General features: G+C 34.6%; 1 long non-coding RNA gene across 2 annotated transcripts in view; it reads left to right on the plus strand.

Annotated features, from left to right (window-relative positions):
- Nucleotides 1–6,395, plus strand: part of LOC137642302 (uncharacterized) — a 7,590-nt gene extending 1,195 nt beyond the window's left edge. The window contains exons 1-3 of one of the 2 annotated variants that reach the window (XR_011044742.1): nucleotides 2,419–2,633; nucleotides 2,868–3,127; nucleotides 5,988–6,395. This is a non-coding gene — a long non-coding RNA (uncharacterized lncRNA). Of the gene's footprint in view, nucleotides 1–2,418; nucleotides 2,634–2,867; nucleotides 3,128–5,987 lie in introns of those variants that run through there. The other variant, XR_011044741.1, reaches the window with a different exon arrangement.
- The last annotated feature ends 462 nt before the right edge of the window (nucleotides 6,396–6,857 follow it).

Genomic DNA, 6,857 nt, shown 5'->3' on the forward strand with positions numbered 1-6,857 from the left:
CTACTCATCAGTTAGTGACCAGGCCACTATTTGCAACAGGATTGGATATATCAAGTAAGACTATCGCTTTCTGCACAGGCAATGCCTTGCATAAAGAAAAACCTATTACAGGTTTTGTTAGTGCAAACATACGTATCGTGGTCTGGATACTCAATTCCTAAGATGTTTCTTGGTGAAAATTCAGTAATGGGAATCTAGTTTTACTTTCATTCTTAGACATATAGGTAAGGTCAGTTTGTTTTGATAGTAAGGTTGATCCTTTGAATCTAGGAGTAGTCTATTAGCAGTCAAATGATTATAATTAGTGTTCTATGCATTGTATGCAAGTCTATAATCCAATGAATTATTAATTTGTTTCAAATGTATCCCGTAAGTTATCATTGGCATATTTTGATTTGTAAATAATTGAATCTTACATATTTTTAGTTAAGTACTTCAAATTTTATAATGCGGTGTCTACGGTGTTATAAATTGAAGTGACCATAATTTAAATGTATAAGATAATGTAGCTATCTAGGGTCTACTTATGATGTAAAGATTAAGATAAAACTGAAAGAATATCTTTAAGTTGACACAATACCCCGGTTCTCAGTGCTTGATAATTGAAAAATCTTTTAAAAGTGATCTCCTTTTTTCGATAAATATAATATCGAACTAAAACATCGGTTTTCATAAGACTATTGGCTGCTCTTCAATGACTTTCCCGTCACTTTACTTCTATGAACTTTCTTCTCGGTAAAACTGTGTTCATTTGAAAGTAAAAGTATCTCTTATGATTTTCATACGGACCTATCAGCTACATAAAGTAGATTCCTGTTAAGATTTTAAGTCCGGTTTTCATAAGACTATTGGCTGCTCTTCAATGACTTTCCCGTCACTTTACTTCTATGAACTTTCTTCTCGGTAAAACTGTGTTCATTTGAAAGTAAAAGTATCTCTTATGGTTTTCATACGGACCTATCAGCTACGTAAAGTAGATTCCTGTTAAGATTTTAAGTCTTGCAGAAAAAAAATAACTTCATAATCTTGCATTATATTCAATTTTAATTTTATTACTGAACCTTGCTGTTTAGAAATTTCCTTAAATTAGGTATTGTTGAAATTGAAGATGTATAGAACTTTGATTTGTATTTCTCAAAATGCTAGCCATAGTTAGAAATTAGTCAAAAAATGGATATGATAGGTAACAAATTAGTCATTCTACTCTACTAGGAAATGCATTGTAAGAATATTGGAACTCGTGATAGGATATTGTAAGAAATTAGTGAAAGAGGATAACCAATTAGAAGAATATTTTTTATGCATTTGGCTATAAACTATCCATGAAATTACACTCGTATGATCGTTAGTAATTAGCATATCGTATAGCCTGATAAGAAGTTGCCTTTTGTATCATTCAAGAGAATACTAGTGTGAGAGCAATATCTTAAATTTAAGTTTAATCCACCTGACCTAGGTTCGGACAAAGTATGCTGGCCTCCCCCCCCCCCCCGCCCTCCCCCCGAAACTCAAAATATCTAGTAAGGTTGGTTTGTGCCAATGAAAAGTGGTAGAAAAAAACTCCATTGCTTATACATATCTTTATACGAATAATGGCGATCAGATTTGTAAGTGATAATTAGCGAAAATAGTTTTAAGATCGAAGGTATGAAAGAATTTATTTTTCAAGGAGCTGATATAGTAAGCTGAAATGAGTTACTGCTATTACGAACGATTTGAAAGTTCTCAAAAACTTTCCTAAAGCTGAAATGAGTTACTGCTATTACGAACGATTTGAAAGTTCTCAAACTTTCCTAATTCACTAAGTTTTAAGAGACAGGGTCAGTGGATTGCAGCTAGTTTGAGTAGTAGAAATCTGTATCCCTATATCAAACCTTGAATAAATTAATAATGGTGACTGGACACGGTGAAGGTATGAACTCGATGACAAACTTAATCAGGATTTCCTATATATTTTAAGATTTGAAATGTAATTCACCATATATGATAGCTAGCGAATAAAATTCATTAATTTAGTTCATCTAAATGATTCGATATTTAGTCTTTTTTATATTATGGTTGGTGTCAGTTTACTACAACCTTAATATAGACTAGACATATTGAACAGCGTTTACTGCACTAAATGAGAACAAATTGCCTTCTGTAAATATTTCCCATGTTTACTAGAGCAACATTAGTTAAAAGTAATAGGCGCTCAAATAATGCTTGGGTACTCCAAGAATCTTCGACCAAGTGCAACTTCATAAAACGAAAGGGTAGTATCAAATTTCACAATTAAAAAAATTAATAGTATGAACTTTTTAATTCTCTAGGTGCTAAGAAATATAGAAGTGTGGGGAAGGAAAGCTGTATAAATGTCAGTTGGCTAAGGGCCATGAGGACAAATCAATGTTCATGTATTAATCATAAAAATGCTTCAATAAAATTTTATAATTGAAGGCTTTTTCAACTTCACTTATCAAATTAAGCTATTTTCAAGTGTTTAGAAGTTCGGAATAAGTAATATTTTAAACTGCCAAAACATTAATTTTAGGGTATCCAGAAAAAAACTAACTGTTTTTCTAGCTGGTACCTTAAGATACATTAATTTTTCTAGCTGGCAACTTTATACTGAAGGGACCATGGAGTAAGATGTGAGTTTACATAATTTGCAACTTTTCTAGTATGCAATATCAGAGCTACTTATTTTTTAATAGCTATTCATGATAGATATTCAACAGCTGGAACACAGTTTGTGAGGTGAGGATGTATTAGAGAGTTGAAGAAAACAGATATAATTTGTAAACTGAGATATGTTTCAGTAAGTTTAGGATGAACAGTTTAAATTCAATGCTCTATCATTAAAGTAAAATCTAGTTTTCTTTCAGGTACTAAATACTGGTGGGTGATGAAGTTTTGATATGTGGTTCTTGTGAGAGCCATTAGGTTGCAGTCATTCTTATATGGTTAGTGTGGTATGTCCTTCTGTGCATTATTTAAGGGAGGATATTTGATCTGTCTCTGTAATGCCTAAAACTATGGAGTATATTGCTGCTTTAGGCTGGGAAAGTCTTGCTACCACAGCATCTGTGCATACACCCGTGACTTAGTTCATGAGATTATAAGCATGGGAAAAAGTCATCCTGAGGTAAGTCACTAGTTAACATATTTTTAATGTCTAATTTAACTGGAGGTTGGATATTTCTTTTCCTGGTAGACCAACGTAAACTAGTTTACCAAGTGGCTTTTGGAGAGACTTGTGAATTAGCTGCCGACTAAGGCTGCCTCAGTGTCTCGAGTGATTGTCCCTTCAGTTGGTAGCTTCTATAATGAAGTGATCATATAGCAAGAGGTGACAATTAAGTTTATACAATTGGTTACTTTTAAAGCAATTTCAGAGAAAGTAATTTACATTATTCCGATAATCCTTTATATTCAGATCTTCTGGACAGTTTCGTCCTGGTTGTAATACTAGGTATGTAGTAAATTTTAGTCAGGCATTCTCCATTATGAAGCTCAATACTACAGTGTTCTTAGTTTTATGAGGTATGACAAAGTTGTGGAATTCTTACTATTCGGGCAGTTGAATCGGTAGAGCTTCAGAAGTTCAAACTTGCAGCAGTGTTTGTTGAACAGGCTGACATCGCCTTTAGTTTGTTTTAATGTTACCGTTTTTAAAATATTTTTAGTTCATTACCTTCCATATCTGAAGGTAAATTTTTGTTTTAATGTTACCGTTTTTAAAATATTTTTAGTTCATTACCTTCCATATCTGAAGGTAAATTTTTGTATGAAATAGAAGTTAATTCCTTTTAATTGAATGTGCAGTACTTTTGATGGTAAATTCTGGTATGAAATAAAATTAATTTCTTTTAATTAAATTTGCAGTACTTTTGATGGTAAGTTCTGGTATAAAATTACTTTAAATTTAGGGCATCTAGTCTATTTCATATTTAAATTTGAAACCTTCCCTGAGGTATGCAAACCTTAGTCTACTATATAAAGAATGTGTAGGTTTATATAAAATATCTTTAGTTTAATATTTTTATTTAATTCACAGGAGAGAGTTTGACAGATAATGTTAGAAATATACACAGATAATGTTAGAAATATACTCCGATAAAACTAGTTATGAGTATATATAAAATCTCTAATTGACATGATTATATTATTCTATTTTAACATTTCATGAGGTCTTCGACGCATGGCTTAGCCAATTTAACCCCCATACGAGTTAATCAGATTTTTAGTTAGGCAGATATGCGAGAAATATTTAGCAAAAGGTAAGGAGGTGTATGTTGCGTTTATGGATCTGGAGAAAGAATATGATAAGAGTTGATAGGGAAGCAATGTGGAATGTGATGAGGTTATATGGAGTTGGTGGAAGGTTGTTGCAAGCAGTGAAATGTTTCTACATAGGTAGTAAAGCATGTGTTAGAATAGGAAATTAAGTGAGCGATTGGTTTCCGGTGAGAGTGGGGCTGAGACAGGGATGTGTGATGTCGCCGTGGTTGTTTAACTTGTATGTTGATGGAGTGGTGAGAGAGGTGAATGCTCGGGTGCTTGGACGAGGATTAAAACTGGTAGGCGAGAATGATCAAGAATGGGAGGTAAATAAGTTGTTGTTTGCGGATGATACTGTACTGGTAGCAGACACAGAAGAGAAGCTTGACAGACTAGTGACAGAATTTGGAAGGGTGTGTGAGAGAAGGAAGTTGAGAGTTAATGTGGTTTAGAGTAAGGTTATGAGATGTACGAGAAGGGAAGGTGGTGCAAGGTTGAATGTCATGTTGAATGGAGAGTTACTTGAGGAGGTGGATCAGTTTAAGTACTTGGGGTCTGTTGTTGCAGCAAATGGAGTGGAAGCAGATGTACGTCAGAGAGTGAATGAAGGTTGCAAAGTGTTGGGGGCAGTTAAGGGAGTAGTAAAAAATAGAGGGTTGGGCATGAATGTAAAGAGTTCTATATGAGAAAGTGATAGTACCAACTGTGATGTATGGATCGGAGAGTTGAGGAATGAAAGTGATGGAGAGACAGAAATTGAATGTGTTTGAGATGAAGTGTCTGAGGAGTATGGCTGGTGTATCTAGAGTAGATAGGGATAGGAACGAAGTGGTGAGGGTGAGAAAGAGTGTAAGAAATGAGTTAGCAACTAGAGTGGATATGAATGTGTTGAGGTGGTTTGGCCATGTTGATAGAATGGAAAATGGCTCTGCTAAAGAAGGTGATGAATGCAAGAGTTGATGGGAGAAGTACAAGAGGAAGGCCAAGGTTTGGGTGGATGGATGGTGTGAAGAAAGCTCTGGGTGATAGGAGGATAGATGTGAGAGAGGCAAGAGAGCGTGCTAGAAATAGGAATGAATGGCGAGCGATTGTGACGCAGTTCCGATAGGCCCTGCTGCTTCCTCCGGTGCCTTAGATGACTGCGGAGGTAGCAGCAGTAGGGGACTCAGCAGTATGAAGCTTCATCTGTGGTGGAAATGTGGGAGGTTGGGCTTTGGCACCCTAGCAGTACCAGCTGAACTCGGCTGAGTCCCTGGTTAGGCTGGAGGTACGTAGAGTAGAGGTCCCCTTTTTTGTTTTGTTTCTTGTTGTTGTCGGCTACCCCCCAAAATTGGGGGAAGTGCCTTTGGTGTATGTATGTACGAGTTAATCATTAATTAAACGGTAAAGTTCAATTTTTTTTCTTCAAAAGGTTTAGAATTTCAGTAAATTTGAATTTCAGTTTCTAAAATTGACTAAATCCTTAAATATATAGTCTAATTTAACCCTTTGAAACAAACTTTATTCATACTTTCATTAAATTACGAAAACTACATTAAGGCTTTGATTAAAGTAATTTTTAATTAAAAGATTTTGCCATTTGAGGTCCCAAAAATTTTCTTTTTAGCTTATTCAAAATTAGTCTTTAAGCATATTTTGAAAAAAGGGGGGGGAACAAAACTAATTAGTAAATATCATTATAAAATTGCCTTTAATATATTCTGTTAATCTCTTCATACTTCCAGGTTCTTAAATGGGGGCATCCAATTGAAGATCAAAAGCTTATGAGAGTACCTGGCTTCTGTGGAAGTTAATCGCTGATGAATCTCTACGAGGGCCTGGATTCTGTGGAAGTTAACTCTGAATCTTCTACGAGGAAATGGCTTTGAATCTTCGAGGACCCAGCTTATGAATAAGTTACTCGCTGATTGATTCTTCTGAGGACCTGGCTCTAGTAGAAGTTACACGCTGATAGAATCAGTGGCTTATCTTGCCAAACAAAATTTTAAGCGTAGTAAGAAATTCAGCAACTGTACTTTAGTACTCGAACAAACTAATACTTTGGTGAATGTCTGAGTGTAGAAATTCATAATCTCTACTCAATCAACTGTACTCTAGCACTTTAATAAACTAATAAATGGGTGATATAGCTTTATTAACCATGATATTTTCAATTAAACCTTATACTGGTGATAGGTTTTATTCCTAAGTTTGTGAATGCATGCTGTGCCTGGTAGGAAAGTTCTGCTATAGCAGTCTTTCTTCTAAAACTTGTATTGGTGTTTTATTCCTTTGCTTGTAACTTCAATTCCCATGGCATGGTTAAAAGTTTAAAAGTTATTGCTAAGTTTTTAACCTTATATTGGTGATGGTTTTATTCCTATCATTGCAGGCTTATTTCATATGCATGATATAATCTTTAATATAGCAGTTATTCCTCGACATTATATTGATCGATAGTTTTATTCCCATGCTTACACGTTAAATAACCCTGCGTAAGTTAATGTTATGTTACAGTATTTTTAAGTCCAATTTTGCTTTAATTTCAGACATAGCTTTTCAGTATAAAGGGATTTTGACGAAGGAAAAATCTATTTCCTGCGAGAGACCTGTGA

The sequence above is a fragment of the Palaemon carinicauda genome, chromosome 6, assembly GCF_036898095.1.
Source record: "Palaemon carinicauda isolate YSFRI2023 chromosome 6, ASM3689809v2, whole genome shotgun sequence".
Taxonomy (NCBI): domain Eukaryota; kingdom Metazoa; phylum Arthropoda; class Malacostraca; order Decapoda; family Palaemonidae; genus Palaemon; species Palaemon carinicauda.